This window comes from Mus caroli, chromosome 14 (assembly GCF_900094665.2).
Source record: "Mus caroli chromosome 14, CAROLI_EIJ_v1.1, whole genome shotgun sequence".
Classification (NCBI taxonomy): domain Eukaryota; kingdom Metazoa; phylum Chordata; class Mammalia; order Rodentia; family Muridae; genus Mus; species Mus caroli.
Genome location: NC_034583.1, coordinates 90,767,238 through 90,780,732, shown reverse-complemented (window position 1 = coordinate 90,780,732; position 13,495 = coordinate 90,767,238). Strand labels below are relative to the sequence as shown.

The window sequence follows — 13,495 nt, the reverse complement described above, 5'->3', positions numbered from 1 at the left end:
CCCCCCCCGCCCTGCTCCCCTATCCACCCACTCCCACTTCTTGGCCCTGTCATTGCCCTGTACTGGGGCATATATAGTTTGCAAGACCAAGGGGCCCATTTCTTATGAAGGCAGTGCTAGCATGTGCAGGTCAGTCAGTGAGCAAATCAGAGAGAGAGCCATCAAGTGCTGAGAGCTTCTGGTACTGCTCTTAGGAATTTGCCATTTGTCACTGGGCTCAGACCAGGAAGTAGGCTTAGATAAGAATGTCAGTGACCAGGGGGCTTTGTTTACTACTTTACTTAATTATTATTTTGTGTGATCCTTTTGTTTACTACTTTAATTAATCTTATGTCATCTCTTAGGTTTTTTTTTTGTTGTTGTTGTTTTGGTTTTGTTTTGCTTTTGTTTTGGGGGGGTTGTTTTTTGCTTTTGCTTTGTTGTTGTTGTTGTTTTCGAGACAGGGTTTCTCTGTATAGCCCTGGCTCTTCTGGAACTCACTTTGTAGATCAGGCTGGCCTCGAACTCAGAAATCCACCTGCCTCTGCCTCCTAAGTGCTTCGCTTGATTACGTTGTCTGTGACCTAAGAACTGACCATGATTTTTGGATGTACCTAGAATGAGATAAAAGCAGGCTGGAGAGACATAAAGCGGCTTCAGAATCAGCACTGGCTGGAGTCAGGTTACAATTTTGTCTAACTTTTTCTATTTCAGCCCTCACTCCCTTAATTGAGGCCCTGTGGACTGACTGAGCTGGCTCGGTCAATCAAGGAGTGGTCTCCATGGTTCCTGCCTCTGGGTTTGCAGCTGACTTACGCCATCACGTATGGTGAACAGACAGTGTAAGCCAACTAAGCTCTTTCTTCTCCAGGTTGCCTTTTCAATGTTTTACCATAGCACCAGACAGGAAGTAAGACACACCGGCTATCTTGGTATCTCTCAGTACAGCCAGCTTTTCATCAACAACAAACCATCGGGGAGTAAGTAACTCATCTTACTAAAAGCAGAATGTAATAGATGAGCAACGTCATTTGCATAAAGTAAGATAAAATTATTAAAAACTGAGGAAGCATCAAATTTGTCAAATATCTTTTAAATGACTATTCAGAGGCTGATTCTTTTTAGCTTGTTATTGATTCTTCACATCATGAAGCACCATCACACTCATCTTCCGGTCCATTTGTACCCATCCTCTGCCCTTGCATCCTCCTGCCACAAAAGAAAAAATAAATAAATAAAAAGATATCATTGTGAAGCTGTAGTGAATCATGGTATGCCCCACAGTATGGCCTTTTGTCCACACCTCTTTACTTGCAAGTGTTCGTTGCAATGAGTCATTAATCTGTTTTGAGACCTGGGCTTCTGCTATACTACAAATACTGTATTCTCACTAAAACTCATCTCAGATGTCCTGTTGTTGTGCTGTGTCATTGAGACCTACAGCTTTGGATTTGCGCAATCAGCCCCAGCAGCTCATAAATAGAGTAGATATTGGGGTGAGTCAACTCAAAGCCCTGGATCTGAGCCTGGGTGGTAGCTGATCTGGTCATCCTACCAGCTCTGCCACACCCACACTCCCAGGGAAAGCTCTCCAGCACTCCCCTGGCTAGCTTACTCAATACTACAGCTTACAAGAGGGAAACCCAGATTTCCAACTCTCATGTTATGGGACTGGCTCACCCACACCCATGCCAGCAGAGTCAGTTCTGTAAAATGCTGCCCAAGTGAAGTGCAGGACATACTCTCCCAAGTGCTGCAACAGGTGAGGGGCATAGCTCTTCCTCCTGCAAGGGGCAAGGCAGGGTAATATCTCCTTTGCCACTGCCTCTGCCTCTGCCATAGCATGAACGGGGTGGGCCTGACTCTCCCACACTCACACCCTTGGATATGGTTCACCTGCGTCCCTGCTAGCTCCACTTTGCTGCCCAGGAAAGGTACAGGGCCCACTCTCTCAAGTGCTGCAACCTGTGAGGGGCTGGGCCAGCTCTCTCACACATGCACTTTGGACCTGCTCATCCCCAATCCTCACAATCAGGGCCAGCTTCCTGGGAAAAGAGCAGTCTGCTCTCCAGAGCACTGCAGCTGGCAAGGGGCTGGGCCAGCTCTCCAGCTTTCATGCTTTGGAAATAGCTCTCCAAAGTTGCTCAGGGAGATCCACTTGGCCTTTAGTTGAAACAGAATCCTACCTCTGTTGGTCCAAGGACCCAGACATGGCCCCTGTTGGCAGCAAAGGACATTATCATGGCATGGCCTTAGGTGGCATTGCTGGTTACGCACATCAAGTGGTTCCTCACTTCTTTCCTTTTTCTGCCTCTTTTCCCTGTGCTTCCCTTATGCTTCATTTTCTCTTCAGTCTCTTCACTACTTATTTGCTCATTTTAGTAGCACCATTGCTGCTGAGTGGGGTCATCTCAGGCATGCAGTGTCCCATCTGTCATCTGGCACTGGGTGGTGGTTGTCATAGACATGGTCTGCTGGCTTAGTCCTTCATGGCACTCTACTGAGTTTCACCTTGAGCTTGCTGTTCCAACGTGGGCCACATGGTGCTGGGCTGGGGGGTCATCTCAGTCGTGGTCTCTGAGATCTAGAGGTTGATTTTTTTTTAATGTGGGAAAAGAAACATTGTTAACCAGATGTCATTATCTTCAGTGTTATTCATTAGTTAATAGAGAAGCTAAATGTCATTTAATTTTGGAGTGTGAGAAAGTAAAAAAACAACAAAACAAAACAAAACAAAAAACTTCACCTCAGTCAATGGTTCAGCCAGAACTGTATTTCCTATGTGTACATGTTGGTGACTTGATTTTGTTAGTTCTTATCAGTAGATTTTCAGTGCCGACATTACTGAGAAAGGGATAATATATCTCCAGCTTATTTTTCCTTGTGTAAGATCTGTTCATGTCATAGCCTCAACTGATGGTAGGGTATCAATAAAGGAGCCAGTGTCCCCAAGTCACCATGGGAAGAAATGAGACCCTCAGCTAAAGACAGGCACATGAAATCACCAAATCAAAAAGAAAGGAATTATTCTCTTAAATGTGTAAAACCTGGAGCCCTGATTGTTATTGTAGCCCCTGTCTTCATGAGCACAACAAGAACTAAAAATCATGCACTGAATTTGAACCCTAGGAAAGGACTGCCACCACAGATGACAGTAACAACCTATGATGCAGAAGTCAACATATATTTTTGCTCTAGTATGAAAGCATGAAGGGAGTGCAGTCTTTATTTTTGCCAGGCTGAGTAGAAGTCACAAGAGAGAACAGCAAACTGGTAAAAGAGAAAATAAATTCTTCTTTCCAAAAAGTCATGGGAAGGATCCCAAGGCCAGCGAGAAGTCATGGTCTGGATTATAAGAATAAATATCCATTTCTTTGAATGAAAAGGATGAAAAAAGAAAAGATGAAGATACAAAAATCTAGACAAACCTGAGGGATTTAAGGATTACAGTGAGCATTATAATCATGGCAGTTGTTGAATATCCTTACTTTATACGTTTTAAGGAATTGAGTGATTGGTGTAGCACTTCAATATATATTAAAACACTGGCATATAAAGGTTGCAGGATTTCCTTTTCCAATCACATGTGGGCAGCAAGAGGCCTGTGATTGGATAGGGAAAAAAGGGGCTGAACTAAAAGTTGCAGAGTGAGGGAGCATGGCAGGATGAGAAGAGAAGGAAGATGGCTGCTGAGGTGAACCCNCATGGCGTTTATGATACCACAGGTAGTTGTGGTATCGTAAGGTTAAATTAATTGGGATAAAGCTTTTATTATTATCAATTGACTCTGAAATTATTGTATGGGAATCTTGTAAATTGTGATAATATTGATACATAAATCTGATCGGTTAATTAAGCTTTAAGAGTCTTGATTTTACCTGGTTACTAGGTATTGTGATATACAACCACGAGGTTGGCAGTTTCATTTAATTACTAGAATGTGGGCTCTCTGAGTACATGGGTTTATGACTGAGGAAGACCAGTGGCGCCTGGACAAGTGAACAAGAGCTGGGATCACAGCGTCGGAGACTAGCTGGAGAGAGTTACCAGCAGCAGCGGGGAGTGCGGGGACATGGTCTGACCTTGTAAGAGCTGGTGGGTTCATTTTTTTAATATTTCCCGCAACATATAAACACTGTTATGGCCTACTGAAAATTATTTAAGAGGTCATTTTTATTTAATTTTATACTACACTCATTTTCATCTAATATTATCAGATAAATATCTACTCCCATAAAATTAACAATGAAGATGTCGCAGGAAATGCTGTCACAAGATGAGAGATGCACTTTAACTGGAAATTTCTCTCCTTTCTGATGGATCCGTGTGGCAGGACATGTGATAGCAATGGAGAGAGCTGTGAGGCTTCTAACTCACAGATACATGTTTCCCCATGCAGCCCTACTATGGACTTAATTTCATACACCCAAACTAAATTAAAAGCATCTTAAGTGCTAGCCAGTCTATACATGAATAAAGAGACACTCGATTGAAGGAAAGGGACACATGGAGACGTGTTCAGTGTCTTTATGACATTAGTTTAGTTGTGAGGTGGTTCGTGTGTTCCAGACTACATCCTCATTTTCCTGTATCATCACATTTTCTCATGGTTTCTGGTAATGGATAATGAATCTATGCCTGTGGTTGGTATGAAATAATCATTCTTAAGCAACCAAGATTTGTGGGGTTTAACCTTCTAAGAAAATCCTTCTAAGCCTTCCCTGTGGGTTTGTGAGTCTTCTTCCTCTCACATCAAACCAACTTTTCCTGTCACTTTCTGTCGGTAGAGAAGTTTCACATTAGGTCTGATAATAGCCAGACCAGTGAAAGAAGTTTCATTTTTCTCAGCCATCAAGTTAAAGCATTCTGCAACTCAGGTTGTTTCTGGCATAAAAACCTTTGCTAGAATATCGTCACTCATAATATTATGAATATATATTCATATATGAATATAATACTATTACCTTCCCTGGAAACTCCAGCTATCTCAAACTCATTAGTCTGCATCAGAAGAAGCAGGCAAGACTCCCTAGGGGAAAGATCACATGCTCTGGGCTCAGAAGAAGTCATGAGGCATCACTCCTTTCTCTTAGACAGAAGGGTTTGGTACAATCTTCCCTATTTTTAAGAGGACAGAAATGCAGAATTCTGCCTGTAGAACTCTAAGACTTGTGTGTCACTTCTGCTGACCATGGACTCCCTGATCTCAGCTCTGGGCAGCCAAGAGTTCAGCTTCCACGCTCTTTTGCTGGGCCTATTTTTCCGGCTGCTGGGCTGGAGCTATGTTTCAGGTCACTGCTGGCTGAATAAAAGCACCTACTTCCTTATAAAGACGTTGGTGTCAATCTTCTAGAACAGTGCTTCTCAACCTTCCTAATTCTGCAACCCTTTAATACAATACCTGGTGTGGTGACCTCTAACCATAAAATTATTTTTGTTTCTACTTCATCATTGCAATTTGGTTACTGTTGGGAATTGTAATGCAAACATCTATGTTCTCCATTTGTCTTAAGTGGCCCCTGTGGAGGGGTCAGTCGAGCCCCAAAGGTTGTGAACAACCTTGTTCTCTTTCCCATTGGATGGAGACTGCCCTACCTGTAGTCTCTGACAGAATTCAACAGCAGTCCCCCACCTTCAAGACTCAAATGCCACGTGTCAACTCCTTGGAGGACTCTTCTTGAAGCTCCTGACTATTCTCAATGTGGAATAAATAATTATCACTCTCTCTCCCCTGCTTTCTCTTTATTCTCCTCCCTTTATCTCATTGTCTTTTTAAAAATTGGCTGCCCTCAGCCAAATTTAGCATCAGAACACTATGACCTGGCTTTTAAAATTAGAACATTCCTTTTTTTTTAATTCTGTAAAGTTTTCTATAGAGGCACAATGAAGATGCTGTCACTGTCTTCCCCCCACCCCCAACAAGGGCTTCACAAAAATGATATTAAGTCCAAATAATGTAATGAGCTGAGGAGACTTTACAGATAATTTAGCCCTTCAATTTAAATAAGAAATTAAGTGAACTATGGCACAATTAGAGAACAGCCAGTTCTTGACAGAGCAGAAGGCAGACAGACCACAGTCTCAGTTTGGTCCTTTTAGGAAACACAAGCCAGTATACACACTACCTCAGGGAGCTCCTGCACATCCGAACTGGTTTAAGCTTTCATTTTGCAGACAAGTGTCAGAACACATCAAGGGCAATTTTATTGGAATAGTAGAACATTTAAAATGTATGACTTTTATATACAATTTCAACCAAACTGAGAATATTGATTATTTGGCTGAGCTTGAAGTTTCCAACAGGAATTTTTAAGGGATCATAAAGTAATTATTTAAAACATGAACCTCCTACCCATACACTCTGACAAGTGTGGATGCTGTATCACATGTATATCAGGAAGTGGCAGAGAGGAGAAAGGCTAATTCTATCCTCAATATTCTGACCTATGAATATCTATCTGAATAACCAGTAGCGTAAAATTCCCTGGAGAAAAAAAAAAAAAGGCTTGAGAAGGCCCAGAAATAGGAGTTTGTCTGAGATTACCACCAGTCTGGTGCCAGGCAAGCCTGGACAGGCTTCCAGGATAAGGAGCAAGCCAGAGACTATTAAAAACCCACCTTGGACCACAGGTCCCTTCGGGAAGAAAAGCTTAGAACAGACAACTCTTGCAAGGGGCCAGTGATGAGTGTTGGCAGGTGAGAAATGATCGTGAGACAACCAACAGGCCAGTTCCATGGGACCTGGACAGGAAGATAGACTGAATTACCACAGAGTCTGCTGCCACGTAGGCTTTGGGGGCAGATAATGCCAGAAGTGGCCCTCACTGTCTCCAAAATGCATGAATGGCACTCCTCTGACCACTTTTGAAACGACCCCAGATACTCAGAGACCCTGGGCACCACTAAGAGAAGCAAGTAAGTGGTAAAGAAGTGGAAGGGAAAGAGAAACAGAAAGATGTGGGCTCAATGAAGAGAGGAGGAACTGGAGACTTGAGGGTAGTGAGGAATGGCCTAATGTGATGCTACCTAGGACCATAATGGGGTCCTGTCCTGTGCTATCCTCAGGGGCCATGTTTGGGTTCATGGCCATGAAGCAGGGATCTGTTTCTCGCAAAAGCCAGGCAGACTTCCCTGGTCTGGGTTGCCACCTGGGGACATGTTGATGTCTACAAGCTGTGAAGAATTGGCCCCACTCCTCACCTATGAATCATGGTAGAGCTGGCTTTGGGGTCATGAGAGCTGGAAATCTAGTCTTGCACCTTGCCTAGGCAGCCCAGTAGAGCTGGCCCTGGATATGGGGGTTGCAGGTAAGCAAGACCAGGGTGTGTGCTCAGGAGATCTGGCCCTGGCTCTTGTCTTCTGGATAGTGATTCAGATGAGAGATAGATGCCCTCTTCCCCTTCCTCATTTCTAGCCATCTATGGTAGGCAGGAGAACTGATCATGTCCCTCACAAGCTGCAACATTTGGGGACAACAACACTTGCACCTCACTTTAGCAATAGGGTAGAGCTGGCCGTGGTGGTGGGGGTGGTGGTGGTGGTGGTAGTGGTGTGGTGGTGGTGGTGGTGGTGGTGGTGGTGGGGGGTGGGTGTGTGTGTGTGTGTGTGTGTGTGTGTGTGTGTGTGTGTGTGTGTGTGTGGCAGGGGGCAGTTCTAGTAAGCTGGCCCCAAGGGCACGAGATTGGGAAAGCAAGTGGGCTAACCAGCTCAAGTACCTCTCAAAACCGAGATCCAAGACTTTGAATTGGGCCACCCAACATCTACCCTACTGATGAACTGCTGGAGCACATGAAAGGGGCAGTTCCTACAGATTCTATAGATCATGCAGGATTTCCATGACACAAGGCAACAACAGGATATCCAAGAGGAGTCCCAGCAAGGATCCAGTACTGATAGTGTAGCAGAAACCAGAGGCCTGGTATCAGACCAATGACTCAACATAATGAAGATTCGCAAGCAAAGACGAATGGACAAAGGGGTGTACTGTGGGAAACACTGTGACACACTATAGCTTCCGCAATGGAATTTTTTTCTCTGATGGGGGAATTTGCAAGGGTTGGTAAGTACAAGCAAAGGGAGAGATGAGTGGGATTAGGGTGTACGTGTGAAATTCATGGAGAACCAATAAAAAGTTTTGTTTTGTTTTGTTTTTAAAGAGTACCACAAATTTGATTTAAATCTGACTTTTCTCATAGAAAAACAAATGGAACAAACTTGGATTGACAGATCGATGGATGGACAGATGGACAGGTGGACAGACAGGCAAAGAGACAGATAGATAGAGGTAACATTTTTCTCTCCCCACAGATTTTTCTACAACTCTCAGCTAGATCTCAAGACTTTCTCTAGCAGTGGTGGGTTACCACCAGCTTTGGTCAACTCTGTATTTCCTTTCCTGTCTATTAGATGAAGAGCAGGATGTACACACGTCAAACTACTTTTATCTTGTCATGCAACCAAAACAGAAAGGGAAGTCATTAATAAATGTACTGGGAAAATATGTCAAAATTAAAGTCTACATTGTTTCCCTCTGGAAACTATGAAATCCCCCCTTTTTAAGTGCTTTAGTCTTAATGTCAAAATTAAAGTCTACATAGTTTCCCTCTGGAAACTATGAAATCCCCCCTTTTTAAGTGCTTTAGTCTTAGAAGATGTTGTTTTGAAAGCTATTAGAAAATCCCTGATACCACTAGCATATCTCTGAGCCACTGAGTCTAATGGAAGAACCCTAGATCAAAAGACAGATCAGCTTTCACTGAGTCAGTAGGAAGGGCCCTAGATCAAAAGGCAGATTAGCAAGAGACAACCTTAATATATGTATGCTTATTTTTTTTTTGCATGACACTAGAGCCTTCATGTATATGAGAGTCCCAAAAGGAGAGGAAAGCAACCATGTTTCTTCTGGTAGGTTTGATGAAAGTAGAAGCCCACCATAAAGTATGGACTAAGCGTAACTATACCACAGGAACCTGAAGAGACATACTTTGATCTTTCTGTCCCTGAGTTTTTCAGGTATTTGGAGTATACTCTAGAGTAAGTCTCATGGCCTGCTTCAGGAGAGGATGGGCAAGGCCTTCCAGTCTCTACCATTTCCTCAATGTCCTAGTGGCTCATTTGAGAATAATATACCCTGAATTGCACTAACACTGTGCCAAATCATTCCTGTGCAGTGATGTCCTCAAGTTGCTCTTCACTCCAGGCAGATATTTAACACATATGAATATGAGAAATATAAAGTGTCGAAAGTCAAAAGTCAGGATTAATATCTTGGCTCTTCCTTTTACTGGTTTATGGTTCAGCCAATTTAAGTGACTTTGTAAATCTTAATTTCTGTTTGATAAAATGGAGATTATGCCATAGCATATGACCAGTGTTTCAAATGCTCACTCAGAGTCATAGCTGGTTCCTCACATTTCTTGCCTGAATTTCCTTCATGCCAGAGGAAACCATAGCCAAAGTCATTTAGTCTTTTTAAAGTCGTGTTCGTGCCCTTCCTTGCTGCAAATCCTTTACCAACTCTCCAAAACTGGGCACTGGAATAACAGAAAAGTCCTTTCAAGCTCCAACACTTGCTTCCCACATCAGGTCACTATCGTGGCTAGTGTCCTTCATGCCCCAAGTTCAACTTACTGCACTTAAAATCATTCTTCCCTTTCATAATCTGGTGTTCAGAAAAGCTCGCACTAAGTCAAACTCCTTTTGGACTCTTAAGTAGCCTTAAGTAAAATAGCACTTTTCCTAACCTCTTTCAGCCTCAGTTATTATATTCAACGCACATGAGCACATACACCACTCCATGGTCTTTTCATAACACAGTGTAATAAATTGTCTCATGTTGACATCATTAGTTACCTGCAGCCAAGATGACTATGTGCCAGACATAACACCAAACATATCAGATACCTTATCACATCTTCTCCAAACAAATCTAGAGATACTTTTTATTTTTCTCACTTTACAAAGGGGGAGAAAAATATACTAGCAAAAAGTACTGAGACAAATGTATACAGTTATTCCTTGAGACATACATAATGGCAAAAAAAAAAATGGAGGCAATTCAGACACCCAGGGCAAGGACTGGTTGAACAAATTATAGCACAAATACAAGAAAATGCTTTTCACCATATCAAGGAAGTAAGTACCTTCTGCCTATACGTCTATGGAGTTTTGAGACTTTTTAAAAGCAAAGTATCTAAAATTTGCTGAAGAAAACATTGAAAAGAAAAGCTAATACCAAGTAATAATCTTAAATTGAAGAGACATCCGTAATGATCAGAGGAGAAATAGATACACATGTATAAGGCAGTTTGCGCTTATTCACATTCACATTACCCTCTTTTGTTCACACTCCTCTCTCCAAATAATATAGACTTCTTGCAAACAGCAAAAACTTGGCCTTGATTTTTTGTTCATTGAGCCAATCCACATTTTTATTGGAAAGTGCGGATCTTTTGTGACTAGGGTTATTAATGAACGGTACTTACTAACTTTCCCCTTTTTCGCATCAGAGGTATGTCATCCTGTTCCATGCATATGTGGGTCACATAAATTGGGTTCATTGGGTTATAAAAAGAGAAAAGGGTCATGAAATTGGGAAAGAATATGAGTGAGTGATAGATCTGGAAAAGTTAAGTGAAGAAGAGCAGTAAATTCAAACGTTATATCCATTAATAAGGTGTTCAAATAATTAATACAAAGATATTTTAATTAATGCTGATTCTTTCCCAATTCTCATTTGTTTAGCTATCCTAGTAGTGAGATATATTTTTTCCTAATATCTTCTGATAATGTATATCTTTGTTCCTGTTTTGTGTATAGTGGTCCTTCAAGTATCTTCTGCAATGCTAGCCTTACCAGTTTAGTTATTCTTATTAAGGTAGGCTTTTCTTTGCATATTTTAAAGGATAACATTGGTGGCTACACTAACCTTACTGGAAAAACCCTTTGTGTCAAGCCATCAAATTCATCGAAGGATGCTTTCCTTTCCTGTAGGTTCCCAGTGACGAGTTTGCTGGGTTTCTGATCAGCTTGGTTTCACATGTAACTCAGCATGTCTCTTTCTTCGCTCTATACTATTAAAATTTTAATGGTAATATGATATAGGAAAGGGAGGTCAGAGACTATCTAAATGGAAATCCTCCAGTAATTTTGGAACCTGGGAAATAGTTACATTGAAGTTCATTTTGTAATTCTATATTTTGCATATTCCTAAAGTTGTTCATGAAAAACATTTCACTTGATTACCTTATTGTTATATTTATAAATGAATGTACTCGTGCTTTTATGGAACATAATTTTTTCCACTAGGATATAATTCTTTGCACTGAAATAATGTTTTTTTATTAAATTATTTTATTTATTTACATTCCAAATGTTGCCCCTTCCTGGACCCCTCTTCCGGAGTTCTTCACCCCTACCTCCCCTTTGCCTCTGAGAGTGTGCTCCCTCACACCACACTCATGCACCCCCCTCTTAACCCACCCCCAGTGAAATCTGATTTAGCTTTTCCAGTTTCCATGGTAGAAGCAGTCCATAAGCAGCAAACTTTCACACAACACACTGTTCAATGCAGTACAGGAAGTTCTTACCAGGAACCAGCACAAGTGCTTCAAGTTTCTGGAAATGGTGGAGTTGAAGATCAGCCTGAAGAACTATGAACCTTCGTACAAACAATTCTCGGGCACCATCAGGCCTAAGTCCACCCCTTGCCCCAGGTTCTGGATCTGCGTCCTGGGGACCAGCAGCACCAAGGTCATGGAATCCCTCACATGAATATCAAGGAGCTAAGAACCTTAATAAGAACAAGAAGATTGTCCAAACGTTGGCTAAGAAATGTGATGTCTTTTTGGCCTCTGAGTCTCTGATCACACAGATCTCACTTATCATGGGCCTAGAACTAAACAAGGCAGACAAGTTCCACTCCCTGCTGACACACAATGAAAATATGGTAGCCAAAACAGATGAGATGAAATCTACAATCAAGTTCCAGATGAAGAAGGTGCTGTGTCTGGCTATTACTGTCGACCACATGAAGATGACTGATGATGCTCTGGTCTACAACATCTACCTGACTGTCAATTTCTTGGTGTCCTTTCTGAATAAAAACTGGCAAAATATCCGGGCTTTGTACATCAAGAACACCATGGATAAACCCCAGCATCTGTATTAGGTTGTTCAATAAGCTTCAGTGCTACCAAGAAAAAAAAAAAAGAAATCTGATTTAGATTTTTTTTGCACCCCCCCCCAACTCTGTCTACTTTCCCAGATGCTTGTCTGGCACCAGGAATATCAGGTAAGGCCCTCCCCACAATTCCCTGCCCACCAACTCACCTGAAATCACACCCACATGCCATGTGCTCAATTATATGTCCATAATGCCACCTGCTTTCCTGAAGGCCCGTGGACAAGAAGTATCCCAGGCCACACTGTACTAGGGACCCCAGAAGGAAGGTTGGAACCAAAATCCATAGGGACTTTGCAGGTCACAAAAATCGTAGAGAAGACATCTTATTGGACATGAAGACTAGTTACCTAGTCACTGGAACCACAGGCCACTCAAGACAGATAGAAAGGAAACAAGAAACAAAGGGGAAAGAAATCTCCAGAAGATCCAGCCAACAAATATAAACTCAGAAATCAGAATCCAAGCCTATCATAACTATGAAACTCAGATGCCTAAAGGCCAGCATTAAAAACATAATCAACAACAGGCAGGGTAATATGAAACCACCAGAGCCCAGCTATCCTACTTCAACCAATCCTGGATATCCTAACACAAGCAAAAGAAAGTGGCATTAAATCCAATTTGATAAAGATGATAAGAGGCCTTTAAAAAGGAATCGAATAAATCCCTTAAAGAAATACAGGGAAATAGAATGAAACAGCAAATGAATAAGACTGTTCAAGACCTGAAAATGGAAACTGAAACAATAAAAAAATACAATCTGAGACAATCCTGGAGGTGAAAAACCCAGAGAAGAGAAGAACAACAGACACAACGTCACCAACAAAACATAAGAGTTGAAGAGAAAAACTCAGGCATAGATGATACAATAGAAAAAAATCAATACATAAGTCAAAGAAAATACTAAATCTAAAAAGTTCCTGACATAGAACATCCAGGAAATCTGGGACATTATGAAACCATCAAACGCAGGACTATAGGAGTAGAAGAAAGAGAAGATTCCCAGCTTAAAGATCCAGAAAATATTTTCAACAAAATCATAGAAGAAAATTTCCATAACTTAAAGAAAAAGATGCCTTTAAACATACAAGAAGCATTCAGAACACCAAACATATTAGACAAGAAAGTAAAATCCTCCAACCACATAATAAACAAAACTCTAAATGTATAGAACAAAGAATATTAAAAGCTCCAAGGGGAAAAAGCAAAGGAACACATAAAGGCAGACCTATCAGAATTATACCAATCTTCTCAACAGTGACTAAAGGCCAAAGGACCTGGGTAGATGTCTTGCAGTCTCTAAGAGACCACACATGCATGCCCAGACTACTA

General features: G+C 41.6%; 1 long non-coding RNA gene, 1 other non-coding gene and 1 pseudogene across 2 annotated transcripts; 2 read left to right on the top strand and 1 right to left on the bottom strand.

Moving 5' to 3' along the window:
- Positions 1-482: 482 nt before the first annotated feature.
- Positions 483-6,823, bottom strand: LOC115029232. The gene is made up of 3 exons (XR_003834786.1): positions 6,598-6,823; positions 2,166-2,563; positions 483-1,188 (listed from the first exon to the last, which is right to left on the bottom strand). It is a non-coding gene; the product is annotated as an uncharacterized LOC115029232 (long non-coding RNA).
- On the top strand, positions 6,327-6,461 carry LOC115029329. Its single transcript, XR_003834894.1, has one exon. It is a non-coding gene; the product is annotated as a small nucleolar RNA SNORA17 (small nucleolar RNA).
- A 4,129-nt stretch (positions 6,824-10,952) lies between the features above and the next one.
- Positions 10,953-12,148, top strand: LOC110309001 (annotated as a pseudogene).
- The last annotated feature ends 1,347 nt before the right edge of the window (positions 12,149-13,495 follow it).